This window comes from Triticum urartu, chromosome 6 (genome assembly GCF_003073215.2).
Source record: "Triticum urartu cultivar G1812 chromosome 6, Tu2.1, whole genome shotgun sequence".
Lineage (NCBI taxonomy): Eukaryota > Viridiplantae > Streptophyta > Magnoliopsida > Poales > Poaceae > Triticum > Triticum urartu.
In genome coordinates, this window is record NC_053027.1 from 278,203,297 (window position 1) to 278,218,849 (window position 15,553).

Genomic DNA, 15,553 nt, shown 5'->3' on the forward strand with positions numbered 1-15,553 from the left:
TCAGAAGGGTGTAGCAAATGGACAACCTTAGTGGCGCAAACTATAGAAGCAGTATGCGCTTTTAACCAATTCATTCCCAGAATGAGATCAATGCTACAGGACTTCAGTACGATGGGAGAGACAAGGAATTCCAATCCTTCGATTTCTACAAGGACGTCGTTGCAAATCATGGAGGTTCGACATTGGCCCGCAGGGGTGTGTACTGATAGTGAAGCATCCATGTTCTCACATTTAATGTCGTGCAAGCATGCAAAACCTTCTGACATGAATGAATGCGATGCACCTGTATCAAATAGAACGGATGCTGGTACTGAATTTACGAGGAGGGTACCCATCACAATATCAGGCTGGTCTTGAGCTTCGCTCAGATCAACGTGGTTGGCATGAACACGACCATAAGACTTGGCATTGTTGTCGCGGGGCTGGTTGCTTCAACGGCCAGTTGCTGGAAGGGCCAGTTGATTCGGGTTCTGGTTGCATTCCCTAGCACGATGCCCTGGTTGTCCACACCTGAAGCACAATCCATTATTGGGAGTGGGAACAGGAGCTTGTGGTGGTGGAACTGGGAGTCTTGGCCGCCTAGTCGGAGGAGTAGGCAGACGAGGTGCAGCATAGGTCTGCCTTGGGGTAGGTGCATCCGGCTGGTACAAGCTATTGGGAATCCATATCTTGCGCTTCTGCGAGGACGGGCCCGAAGATGAGCCCGTGTCACGGTTGCGCCTGTGAGAGCTCTGGTATTCCTGCAGACCAGTTTCGACATTGATGGCTTTGTTCACCAGAGTGGCGAAATCAGCAAAATCATGCACTAGAAGTGCGAGTTTGATGTCAGCTTGAAGGCCATCCCGGAACTTCTCCTGTCTGCGTGCATCAGTTGCAATGTCCTCTTCAGCATAGCGGGACAAGTCCAGAAACTCCCGCTGATAAGCTTCCACAGTTTTGTTGCCTTGGGTGAGGTTGCGGAACTCACGCTTCTTCCGGTCCATGACTCCCTGAGGAATGAAGCGAGCACGGAAGGCAGCTTGGAAGTCTGGCCAGGTGATGATTGTTCCAGCTGGCAGCGTACGCCTGTGGCTGTCCCACCATTGAGCTGCGGGTCCCTTCAGGAAGAAGGAAGCAAAGGTGACATAGCTGGCAGGGGCTACCTCAGCAGACTCCATCTCATAGGTGATGTCACGGAGCCAGTCATCAGCATCCAGAGGCTGAGTTGAGCTGCGGTACACAGTTGGGTTCAGGCGCATGAAATCCTGCAGAGTTACTAGGGTTGGCTGCTGGTTCATATTGGGGCGAGGAAACTAAGCCATCATATTCTCCATGAACTGGTGATTCATTTCAAGCTGTTGGACCATACCAGCCATGTACTCAGGCGGTGGTGGGGCGTTGCCACCACGACCACGACCACCTGGTCTAACCATCCTGCTAATATTTAACAGGGGTAGTTCAGCATTGAGGAATTGTAAAAACAAGAATCATTCATGATGAAACATGCACAACGAAAGCAGCACGATAGATACCACATAGTAGTCGGCATATCTTACAAAAGAGATCATGCATAGAGTTCATTACACAGTGTTCAGTACATAGACTAAGACATCATAGGCGGCACGCAGGCTCGCGGCGAATGCATCTAACACTAATAAGCAAGTCTACGTCAGTCCCATGCGGTACTGTGGAGGTAGGTGTAGCCCGACAGCTGGCAGTGACGCGAAGGGAAGACCTCCACGCGAGTAGCCTGGGGTCCGCGGATACTCTGGTGCGGAACCCGATGCGCAGGTGGCAGGAGAGGGCCCAATGCAGGAGAGTAGCCTCCCACATCTGGCCAGCCGACGCCCTGGGGCATCACGGTCCTGGCTGGGTAGATAGCAGAACGCGACAGCTCCCCAGATCCGACGAAGGGGTGCAACATCGTCAGAGCACGGTAGAGGTGCTGACGGGTGGTGTACAACTCGTGGCGAAGAGCTCGGTTAGCTCTATCCAGCCCATCAGCATGCAGAACCAGGTTCTGATGATAGAATGGCTCTCGGGTGACAGTGGAGTAGGCAGCAGTGTAGTAACCCTCCGCACCAACATCGGATGAAATAGCAATGTGCCTGAAGGGGGAGGTGTCCAACTCCTGATACTCTCCACGGAGACGTGTCAGAGCAGCATAAGCAGCATCATGGACCGCCATATCGATAGTCACTCCAACACCATGAGCAGTGTGCAGCACGGTAGTGGAGTCATACTCCCGAGAGTAGAGGTGGACGATGGCACGGTACTGCTCCTGGTTGAAGTCCTGATACTCCTCATAGACGGTGTACTCAGGGTGCCAGCGATAACCCAGATAGGTCATCATCTCAACCAACACAGCAGGTGATCCTGAGGCACCAATGGCCGTCGTGTGGCGCACGACCTGCCTCGTGGGTTCCATCTGAAAACACAGATGTTTTCACAGGAGTCAAATGACAATGTGGATAATGTTCAAATACAATTCTAAAGAATAACTAGGGCTTATCCAACTTTGGGGTGAATGTCGAAACGGGATCCTAGTGTCAGAGTTAGTAAATTCGTTTAACCCGAGTAGAAGAGAGTTCAGAGTCCCAGAGTAAAGGTCGAGGAGTAAAAGATCCTAGTACCACCCGATGGCGACGTGGGCCCGTAAGGCACACAGCCAAGTTAGTAAAAGTTTTTACAATGTCTAGACTCGACTTCGGCCAAGGAGTGTGGAAGGGGAGTTCCTACAGGCAGTCGGCTCTGATACCAACTTGTGACGCCCCTGATTTGACCGTACACTAATCATGCACGCAAATGTGTACGATCAAGATCAAGGACTCACGGGAAGATATCACAACACAGCTCTACAAATAAAATAAGTCATACAGGCATCATATTACAAGCCAGGGGCCTCGAGGGCTCGAATACAAGAGCTCGATCATAGACGAGTCAGCGGAAGCAACAATATCTGAGTACAGACATAAGTTAAACAAGGTTGCCTTAAGAAGGCTAGCACAAACTGGGATACGGATCGAAAGAGGTGCAGGCCTCCTGCCTGGGATCCTCCTAACTACTCTAAGTCGTCATCAGCGGGCATCACGTAGTAGTAGGCTCCTCCGGTGTAGTAGGAGTCGTCGTCGACGGTGGCGTCTGGCTCCTGGACTCCAGCATCTGGTTGCGACAATCAGAATGAAAGGAAAGGGGGAAAGGAGGGAGAAAGCAACCGTGAGTACTCATCCAAAGTACTCGCAAGCAAGGAGCTACACTACATATGCATGGGTATCAAATGGAGTAAGGGTATCATATGTGGACTGAACTGCAGAATGCCAGAATAAGAGGGGGATAACTAATCCTTTCGAAGACTACGCTTCTGGCAGCCTCCGTCTTGCAGCATGTAGAAGAGAGTAGACTGAAGTCCTCCAAGTAGCATCGCATAGCATAATCCTAACCGATGATCCTCCCCTCGTCGCCCTGTGAGAGAGCGATCACCGGTTGTATCTGGCACTTGGAAGGGTGTGTTTTATTAAGTATCCGGTTCTAGTTGTCATAAGGTCAAGGTACAACTCCAAGTCGTCCTGTTACCGAAGATCACGGCTATTCGAATAGATTAACTTCCCTGCAGGGGTGCACCACATAACCCAACACGCTCGATCCCATTTGGCCGGACACACTTTCCTGGGTCATGCCCGGCCTCGGAAGATCAACACGTCGCAGCCCCACCTAGACCAACAGAGAGGTCAGCACGCCGGTCTAAACCTAAGCGCCCAGGGGTCTGGGCCCATCGCCCTTAGCACACCTGCACGTTGCGAACGCGGCCGGAAGCAGAACTAGCCCCCTTAATACAAGAGCAGGCTTACGTTCCAATCCGGCGCGCGCCGCTTAGTCGCTGACGTCACGACGGCTTCGGCTGATACCACGACGTCGGGATACCCATAACTACTCCGCGTAGATGGTTAGTGCGTATAGACCAAATGGCCAGACTCAGATCAAATACCCAGATCTCGTTAAGCGTGTTAAGTATCCGCGAACGCCGACCAGGGCCAGGCCCACCTCTCTCCTAGGTGGTCGGAACCTGCCCTGTCGCTCCGCCTCAAAGATCCACACAGAGGGCCGTTGGGACAAAGGTCCTTTCAGCCCCCAATCCGTGAATCACTCGCGGGTGCTCCACAAGCCGACCCGTCTTTAGTCACCACATGTATCATGTATAAAGCATATAGTATATACCCGTGATCAACTCCCGAGTGATCACGGCCCGATAGTATAGCATGGCAGACGGACAAGGATGTAGGGCCACTGATGAAAAACTAGCATCCTATACTAAGCATTAGGATTGCAGGTAAAGGTAACAACAGTAGTAGCAAGGACAGGCTATGCATCAGTATAGGATTAACGGGAAGCAGTAACATGCTACACTACTCTAATGCAAGCAGTATAGAGAAGAGTAGGCGATATCTGGTGATCAAAGGGGGGGCTTGCCTGGTTGCTCTGGCAAGAGAGAGGGGTCGTCAACACCGTAGTCGTACGGGGTAGCAGCGGCGTCGGTCTCGGTGTCTAGAGAGAGAAGAGGGGGAAGAAACAATAAATATAATGCAAGCATATGCATAGTGATGCATGACATGACAAGTAACGGCGTTAGAGGTGCCCTAACGCGGTATTAGGTGATACCGGTGAAGGGGGATAACATCCGGGAAAGTATCCCCGGTGTTTCGCGTTTTCGGACAGATGAACCGGAGGTGAAATGTTGCAGGTTCACTATGCTAGGGACGCGTGGCGGACGAACGGGCTGCGTATCCAATTCGTCTCGTCGTTCTGAGCAATTTTCATGTTGAAAATATTTTAATCCGAGTTACGGATTAAAAGATATGATTTTCTAAAGATTTTATTAATTTCTGGAATTTAATTAATTATTTAAATTAATTCCGAAAAACAGATTAATGACATCAGCATGATGTCATGCTGACATCAGCAGTCAACAGAGTTGACTTGGTCAACCTGACCAGTGGGTCCAGTGGGACCCACCTGTCATACACTGTTTATGTTAATTAGGGTTTAATTAACCTAACTAATTATTAGATTAATTAACCAGTAGTTAATTAGGTTAATTAATCATTGGGTTAATTAACCTTAATTAGTTAATTTAATCAGAATTAAATAAGTTAACTAATTAGTTAATTAATTAATTAATTACTTTTATCATTAATTATTTATTTATTTAGGTATTTTTTTTAATTCCTTTGTTTTGTTGTTTTTTTTATTTGTTCTGGAGGCGGGCCCCCATGTCAGTGGCCCAAAGGGCCACAGCGATTCGGGCGCGGGGTTACGGGCGCAGGCACCCAGCCCGATTGGCAAATGCCCAGATGGGCAGGGGGCGCCGGCCACGGGCACGGCAAGCCCGGCCGCCTGGGACGACAGCGGCAGCGGCGAGGCCACGTCGGGGTGGCGCCGGGGCAGGGAACGAAGGCGCGGCGCGGGCAAATGGCGGGACGGCGAGCGGCGGCGGACGCAACAGCGATCGGGGCGAGGGGAGCATCGCGAGCAAGGGGGCGGACACGCGCAAGCCGCGGACGGCGCGGGCGACCGGTGGGCGAGCACGGCGCACGCGGAGCTTCAGCACGGGGCAGCGGCGAGTGTGCACATGCATAGGGCACGGCCGGGCGTGAGGAGCGGGTCGAGCAGGCGGGTGCGGCCTTGCGTGCGCAGTCGACGCCGGCAGCGCACAGGGGCGGGGCTTGGCGGCGCGGTGGCCGGAACGGGCAACGGGGACGGGGAGAGAGGGGGGGTGCTCACGGAAGGTGCAGGGAACGGGGCAGCGGTCTCGAGCTCGAGGAGGAGGACGAGGAAGGGGGCGGCGTTCGGGTCGCCGGCGACGAGTGCGGCGGGGCGACGGGGTCGAGGGCGCGGCGCCGGAATGGCGGCCTCGGCTCGGGACGAGGAGGACGTGAGGAGGCGAGACGACGGCGTAGACGGGGCGCAGGGACGAGGCGGCGGGGTTCGGGCGTGCCGGGGGGTGGGCGGGGAATCGGGCGGCGGCGGTGGCCCCCGATCCGGATCTGGATCGGGGAGGGGGAGGGGGAGTGGAGCGAGTGGGGGGGGAGTGGGGCGACTGGGGGCGACGGGGTGGGGTTAGGGTTTCGGGAGGGTAGGTTATGGGGGAGTGGGGGCCGGTCTGGGCCAGTGGGCTGGTCCAGTTGGGCCACGGGGGGGGGGGGTTCTCCTTTTTTTTGTTTCCTGTTTTCCTTTTCTTTATTTCCTCTTCTGTTTTAAATCAAGTTAAATTATTTAGGCATTTTATAAAAATGTGTTTGCTTCATTATAATTACCCTGGCATTTAACTGCACACTCCGAACATTTTAGTTTAACATTTTGAAACTTTTATAATTTAACTTTATTTTAATGTTTGAATTTGACTCGGTTTTGGCCTAACGGTAGATTATCAATAGTAACCGGGGTGACGTGGCATGATTATCATTGGATTACTGTAGCTTGATTACCCGGGCTTACACCTTCTCAGGATTCACCCTTATGCCCTTGGCAGAGATGATATGCCCAAGATAGAGAACCTCATCGAGCCAAAACTCACACTTTGAGAACTTTGCGTAGAACTGATGTTCTCTGAGCTTATCCAGCACCAAACGCAAGTGCTTGGCATGATCTTCCTTGTTCTTCGAAAAAGACCAGAATGTCATCGAGGTAGACCAAGACAAAGTCATTTGTGTAGGCGTTGAAGATGAAGTTCATCATGCGAGAGAAAGTCGGAGGAGCGTTGACGAGGCCAAAACACATGACAGTGTATTCATATGAACTATAGCTTGTTCTAAAAGCCGTCTTGGGAATATCTTGCTCACGAATTCGGACCTGGTGATAGCCCATACGGAGATCAGCTTGGAGAATACTTGAGCACCTTTGAGTTGTTCAAACAGCTCGTTGATGTTGGGAAGTGGGTACTTGTTCTTTATAGTCTTCTTGTTCAATGGACGGTAGTCAACACAAAGTCGGTCCGTTCCATCCTTCTTCTTCACAAAAAGAACTCCACAACCCCACAGGAGAAGAAATAGGTCGGATGAGACCCATTCGCTCTTGAATATCGAGTTGCTTCTTCAGCTCCTTCAACTCTTCAGGTCCAAGCTTGTAAGGACGTTTGCAAACAGGTTCCGTGCCAGGCTCAAGATCGATGACAAATTCAACTGGCCGGTGCGGAGGCATTCCTGGAAACTCTTCTGGAAAAACATCTTGATATTCGCAAACGACTGGAATTTGAGAGATGGCATCCAGCTCGCCCTTCTCATTGAGAGAAAACAGACGGATTGAATTATCTCGAGCGGCAAAGACAATTACATCCTCAGACGAATGAGTCAATTGAATCTGCCTGGCTGCACAATCAAGCTGAGCCTTGTGCTTAGAAAGCCAATCCATTCCGAGAATAAGATCAATATCCGAGTTACCAAGGACCATTGGAGAAGCCAGAAACTTGAAATCACCCATCATGATAGAAACATCCGGGACTATTGAAGTAGCCCTCATAGACTTAGCCGGAGAAACCACTCCCATAGGTTTACCCAACATTTGCGAAACGAAGTCATGCTTGGAAACAAATGATCTTGACATGAAACAATGCGATGCACCAGTGTCAAAAAGAACTTTTGCAGAAAGAGTTAACTGGAAAGTTACCCATGATGACATCTGACGAGTCCTCTGCCTGAGCTGCATTCAGCAAGTTGACCTTGGCGTGCTTGGGGTTATGCTTGACCACAGCTGTACTTGCCGATCTCACAGGAGGAGGAGGAGGGAGACGCCTCTGATTGAAGCATTTGTTGGCATAGTGACCCTTCTGTTGGCACTTGTTGCACGTGACCTCTGAAAGCGGACGGTGATACGGAGCACTGATCTTGGAGCTTGAGACGAAGTTTTTTGGAAGGTGGGGGTGGGGGGGGGGGGAAGATCCACTGCCACCTTTGCTCTTCTGCTGATAAGGCTGACGAAACGGAGGAGGAGGAAGCCAATACTTTTTCTGCTTAGCCACTTGAGTTGAGGAAGAAGGAGTTGCATCTCTGACTCGCTACTTGGAAGCATCGCACTTTAGTTGAGCAGTCTCTTGCTTCATTGCCATGTTGTAAAACTCATCGTACCTCTTGGGCTCAAAGAGGACGAGAGCTAGCTGGATTTCTTCTCTGAGACCACCCTTGAACTGGTATATCATGCTCTTCTCGTCAGGGACGTATTTCTTAGCAAAACGGGCGAGCTTCTGAAACATTTTGTTGTACTGGTAAACAGACATAGTGCCTTGCTTCACGTTGCGGAATTCCTCACGCTTGCTTTCAACCACACTCTGAGGAATATGATGAGCTTTGAAGTCTTGACGGAATTCATCCCAGGTAATCACACGGCCTCCTCTGGAATCTTTGTACTGCTGAAACCATTCTGCAGCTTGGTCTTTGAGTTGAAAGGAGGCAAACTTGACAAAGTCCTCAGGCCTAACGTTACTGCACTCGAAATGCTTGCATATGTCCACGAGCCAATCATCAGCGTCTGTTGCCTCAACACAATTGCCGAAGGTCTTTGGCTGGTTAGCAAGGAACTGGTTGAGTGTAGCAAACTGATTCTGATTGTTGCCATGGCCCTGGTTCCCTTGGTTGCGCTCTTGAAGAAGTTGCATGATCAGCTACGTGTTTGCATTGGTAGCGGCCATCACAGCTTGCCATGCCTCCGGAGGTGGAGGTGGTGGTGGCGGATCAGGATTCGGAGTCATGCGCGTTGGAGGAGCCATCCTGAAGAGGTTGACATCCGATTAGCACATGACAGACAAATATTGAAGCTGAATCAAACGGGTTGAAATTGCAACATATAGTCTTCACATCCGAACAAAATGAACGAATGCATTCCAATTGAAATGGTCGCATATCCATAAATTGAGAAGCCACTTAGAATTGAGGTAGAAGAAAACAACAAGGTACGGAACAAGAACGAATACTTGGTGAGGATTACCCAATCCAAACACCAAATATCCGCGGAAGAAGAACTAGAGCTACAAAAATTCCCACCTATGAAACTCCCGAAATTTTCCGATTATGCAATCAGGTGTTGGGGATACAGGGGAAGCATAATATCTCACCAAACTAGCAAATCCTACATCCAGCTGTATCCATCCTTCAACACATAACCAAGAAACCTTCGGAAATCGTCTACCTCAACCTTCGAAAAGCATTCGTTATACGAGTTATGGAAATACTCCCGAACTCCCGCCCCTGTACTGGGTGGCGTCGAGGTTATCTCACCATCAACTGCATAAAAGAGATTTTCGATGTCGGCGAAACTAAACTCAGGTATTCCAGAACTGCAATGATAAAATTGTGACGACAACACCTCGGAGCTCAACTACCCGGGACACTCGGGACACTGCCACAAAACCCCTGACGGAAGGCACCAAGACAATGTTCTCGTCACAAAACCATCGGAACGATTCCAAGATACACGCGTGATCCTAAAAAAAATTCATGAAATTTGAGAAGAGAAGAGTCAAAACTCTACGTCAGGAGGCCTTACCAGAGCGATGAGGAGACTGGGGAGTAAAAAGAATTCCTAAACTCTCTGATATATAATTCCTAAATGACTCAAAACATTTTTCTAGACTCAACTCGACCGCTAATAACGATCAAGCAGTGGGGCTCCTAAGGGCGGGGAAGGCTCTGATACCAACTTGTAACACCCTCGATGCGGCTATATCTCCCACGTGTCGAAGCACGACTTAGAGGCATAACCGCATTGAAAGCAATGTCGCAAGTGAGGTAATCTTCACACAACCCATGTAATACATAAGGGAAAGAGATACATAGTTGGCTTACAATCGCCACTTCACACAATTACATGAATAAAGCATTACATCATCCAGATACAATCAGGGTCCGACTACAGAACCAAAATAAAAGAAGAACCCCAAATGCGACACGGTCCCCAATCGACCCCAACTGGGCTCCACTACTGATCAACTAGAACGAAACAACATAAAGGACAAGACCTTCATCGAGCTCCTCCTTGATCTTGGTTGCGTCACCTTCTCGGTAACATCGGCACATGCAAACAGGTTTTGGAAGTATCTGTGAGTCACGGGGACTCAGCAATCTCACACCCACACGATCAAGACTATTTAAGCTTATGGGTAAGGTAAAGGTATGAGGTGGAGCTGCAGCAAGAGACTAGCATATATGGTGGCTACATACACAAATGAGAGCGAGAAGAGAAGGCAAAGCATGGTCGATAAAAGTATGATCAAAAAGTGATCCTAGAACAACCTACGTCAAGCATAACTCCAACACCGTGTTCACTTCACGGACTCCGCAGGAAAGAGACCATCACGGTTACACACACGGTTGATGAATTTTAATTAGGGTCAACTTCAGGTTTTCTACAACCGGACGTTAACAAATTCCCATCTGCCCATAACTGCGGGCACGACTTTCGAAAGTTCAAATCCCTGCAGGGGTGTCCCAACTTAGCCCATCACAAGCTCTCACGGTCAACGAAGGATATTCCTTCTAGGGGAAGACCCGATCAGACTCGGAATCCCGGTTACAAGACATTTCGACAAGGTAAAACTAATCCAGCAACACCGCCCGAATGTGCCGACAAATCCCGATAGGAGCTGCACATATCTCGTTCTCAGGGCACACTCAGATGAGCTCTCCATACAGCTAAAACCAAACCTCGAGTTTCCCCGAGGGGGCGCTGCATAGGACTCTAGTTTGGACCAACACTCAGAGGAGCACTGGCCCAGGGGGGTTTAAATAAAGATGACCCTTGAGTCTGGAGAACCCAAGGGAAAGAAAAGGCTAGGTGGCAAATGGTAAAATCAATGTTGGGCATTGCTGGAGAAGTTTTATTCAAGGCGAACTATCAAGGGGTTCCCATTATCACCCAACCGCGTAAGGAACGCAAAATCCGGGAACATAACACCAATATGACAGAAACTAGGGCGGCAAGAGTGGAACAAAACACCAGGCATACGGCCGAGCCTTCCACCCTTTGCCAAGTATATAGATGCATTAATTAAATAAGAGATATTGTGATATCCCAACAAGTAAACATGTTCCAACAAGGAACAACATCTCCATGTCCCAACAAGGAACAAACTTCAATCTTCACCTGCAACTAACAACGCTATAAGAGGGGCTGAGCAAAGCGGTAACATAGCCAATCAACGGTTTGCTAGGACAAGGTGGGTTAGAGGCTTGGTTCAACAATATAGGAGGCATGATAAGCAAGTGGTAGGTATCGCAGCATAGGCATAGCAAAAGAGCGAGCAACTAGCAAGCAAAGATAGAAGTGATTTCGAGGGTATGGTCATCTTGCCTGAGATCCCGCAAGGAAGAAGAACGAGTCCATGAAGAAGACAAACGGACGTAGTCGAACGGGTCCTCACAAACACGACGTTAACGGAACTAACCCGAAGAAGCAACACCGGAAAGAAGCAAACAACATGGTAAACAAGCATCACATAAGCATGGCATGATGCGCAAACAAGTATGATGCATGTCCGGTTTAAAGAGGCATGCATGGCATGGCAAAATGCACAAGCAATCCTACAAATTAAGTGGAGCTCATTATGCAACGGAGTTGCATATTGAAGAAAACACCACATGACTTATTTAGTTCTCTCTCGTTTATGTACCCAACAATATTAAATGTTGTTAAACATGGCAAGAGGGTGAAGCAAAGTAAAACTACCTATCTAGTCAAGGTTAAATGAGGCCGGAAGCAACGAACACTAGGCATTTTTCTACCCCATTTACATATAAAGTTTATTAAATTTGAGCTACGGTTATTTAGTTATGAATTAAACATTTTAGCAATGGCATTTACAAATTAATACAAACAGCAAGTTAAACATTTTAACATGAACGAAAGTGGCATATTATGAAACTAGATAAAATTCTAAGCATCTTTCATATTAAGTTTGTTTAGTTTGGATGCACGGTTTGAGAGTTATTAAATGCATGAAGTAGAAGGGGTTTTCTGCAAATCTGCATTCTCTGGAAATTAGCTAAAACGTTCTGTGAAAAAAAACACATCTCGGGCCGAATCTGGCCGGCCCAACAGAGAAGGAGAGGTATGGGAGCGCTGCTCACCATGGGCCACGGCCCAGGAGTTGGAGGGAGGCCAGTTGCTGGATCCCTGCACGCGTTGGAGCTGGGCCAGGCCCAGATCGAGACGAGGGAGAGGCGCTGGGCCACGCGACTTGGGCCACACACAGATGGCCGCTCGAGTGCGAGGCACTGGATTCGAACACAGGGGAGGCGCGGTCAACCGCAGAAGAAGCAAGTCTCGTCACGCTGTTGAACAGAGACCAGGAGCTACTTGGCGCTGGCGTGCTCCGACGATGGCCCCAGCGAGTGGAGCTTGGCCGGATGCGGAGGTTCGCCTGCTGTCGCGGGAGGCAGGAGGCGCGCAGTCAACGCAGGGCGGCGCTCGATCGAGGAGGCACCACAGGACGCAGGTGTTCGAGCTCGTTCCCGAGAAAGAAGACGACGACTTGGCGATCCCGGCGACGCGACGGGGAAAGGAGGAGCGGATCCGGGCGGAGATCTCGATGCGGAGCTGCTGGGTGGCTTGTCCATGGACGGGCAGTGGCGGCTGCGCGGTCTACGCTCGGAGCAGAGCGACGATCGAGGAGGCGAGGCCGAGCTCTCCTGCTCGGGGCCTCGGGCAGGCGCACAACGGGCTCACGGGGATGGGGCGGCGCTAGGATGAGGAGGACGCCGGCGCGCTTGCTCCCAAACGAGGTGGCCATGGCGCAAGCTCCTGTGGCGGCGACGAAGACGGGCGGCGGTGCTCCGACGAGGGTGAGGTGTCCCTCTGGTGCCTGGCTGGCCAGGGGTGGTGGTCGGCGGGTCGCCGGCATGGCGCTCGGTCGGTGAAGGCGTGAGGCAACGATGTGGCTGCAGGCGAAGGACTACGGGGTGGCGGCTCGGGCAGAGGAGGCTGGCAGCGAGGTGAGGAAGGCGGATCTAAGATGGATGGTGGTTGGCTAGGTGGGGAACGAGGAGGAGATGGATCCCGAGAGGGATTTGGTGGAGTGGCGGCGGCGATGGGACAAACCCCCTAGAAATTAGGGTTGGCTTGATTTGGCAGGAGTTGGACTATATATATGGAAATAGGATTGTGGTTGGACCCTCCGATCATAATCGGACGATCGCGAATAATATAGCTAGGGAGTCCAAATAATAAAACGGTGATATTTTGTAGACGTTTGGGGATGATCCGGATCCAACGGTGGCGACAGTCCGGGTCGGGTCCGGGACAGATTTCGGACGCGTGCGGGAGGAGGTCCGCGGCTGACGAGAGAGGTTAGGTAGGGCCTGGCGGTGAGAGATAGTGCAGAAGCAAGGTCTGAGAAGAGAGAAAAAGGAGAGGCCCGGCGACTGTTTCCGGAGACCGAAAACGTCGGCACTAAATACCGGCTATAATGCCGCTATAGTTTAACGTTGGGTAGGCTATCAAAAACTCCGAATGCGATGAAACTTGGCAGGCGGCCTACCTACACTATAATAAGACCGCACACCAACTCTCATCCCATTCCGAGAACATTTTCCGGCCACTTATAAAATACTATTTCAGACATGCCGCGGGCGCGTGCAAGTGTGTCTGGGCTCAGAACGGACAACAGAAAACTGGGAGAACCCGGACGAATGCAAGTTTAAAACATGATGATGCAATGCACATGATGACATGACAAGATGCAACACGCAAGCAAATGACATGCAACAACAGCGAATAACTGGAAACACCTGGCACATCGGTCTCGGGGCGTCACACACGAATAACGGGAAGACACGTGGCACATCGGTCTCGGGGCGCCACAACACTCCACCACTACGAGAGGATCTCGTCCCGAGATCTAGAATGGCACCGGAGGGAAAACGAAAAAGGAAAGAGGAGAGGTAAAACTAAGTTGCTTCTACGACAAACGAGTGAGACCAAGGAACCTTGAAAAGGTTAGGCCATTTCGAGAAAATAATACAACGAAGACGACGAAGTTGAAAACACTCCGTTAGCAAAAGAGGAACAAGGAACAACAAATTCGGATAGCACTCCGGTTGAAAAGAGATGAAAGACTTGATAAACTAAAAGAAGTTGAGGGAAGGGCACAAAACTCCGGTTAAAAACAAGATAGAGAGGGAAAAGAATGGTATAATTTGGGCAGCAGTTCGACTAAAAATGGAAGGAACTGAACATGATCTTGACAAACAAGATGATGGGTTGAAGAGAGCAACATCACAATGCCCCCGGAACAAAAGTAAGAATGGAATCAAAAGAACGGAGGAGAAAACAACATCTTCTAACTCAAAAGATCTTGAAAAGCATCTTTAGGAGAAGAGTCGAATGGAGTTGTTGGAAAAAACCAACAACGAAAAGAGTAAGCTTGATGTGGGCTTAAGGAAAACATCTCAAAACTGAGGTGAAATTCTGCCACTAACGGAAATAAAAGATTGGATTGATATGAACAAGGATACGAGAAACTTAATTCACTAGGAGGGTAACTGAAGAATTTGGGTCATTTATGAGCACCATAATTAGCAACAATCCCAAAGGAAGGCTTTACGTGAAATCTATACCAAAATAACTCCAAGGGAGAAAATGATGGGTTTAAATATCTCATTCCTGACAACTTTTGAATCATGAAACATGAAAGAAAATTATCAAGAATGACATAACACCACCTCAAGTGATACTGTAGAAAGAATTGCACTATCGAATGCAAGAAGAGGAATACTTGAGCTCCTCTGAAGAGAAACTCAATGAACACTTTGAGAAGGAATTAAATCCTTGATGAACCATCATGTAGAACCTCCATGAAGAACTCCGGTAACAAAAGGATAACGAAAAGAAAGCGAAGTTGAAAACACAAGGTGAAACCTTGTAATGATTTAGATGGATCTCCGTGATAATTAGAGCTTGGATCTCCGAGAAAGAAAAGATGATCAAAAGAAAAACAATAATTTTGATGAACCTCCGGAGTAAGGAATTAATCACTTGGATGAAACAAGAATAAGAATTACCTTATGCTCATCCTTCACCAATTAAATTGATGTCAAACAATGGATTTAGCATACTACTTATTCCCATAGAAAGGATTAAGATAGATATAGCGCAAACTTGAGGAAGTCTTCAACGAACCACCGGAAGGATTGAAAACAACGAATAAATTGATATGATAACGAATGAAGAGAACTCTTGAATGAACCACCATAAGAATTAAAATGAACGAAGAGAAGATAAAGAAAACACCGGGAAGAATTAGCAAATGAATGAAGGTGCTTGAGAGAATTTATATATGAGAGAACGAAGAGATCATGCACTGATTAGAGGATATTAGATCGATGCACTGGTAAAATTTAGAGAATGAGAGCTGAAAGCTGGAATGAATAACTCTGAGATGATGGGCTCCAGATAATCAGACTGAAAAGACTACTAGATTGCTCCGGAAGGATGAAAAGAATTCCCACAATAGAAAATAATTATGAGAGGATGGCCTTGAACTAGAACCACGAATCTCTGGGAGAACGGATAAGATATGGAGGTAAAACTCTTC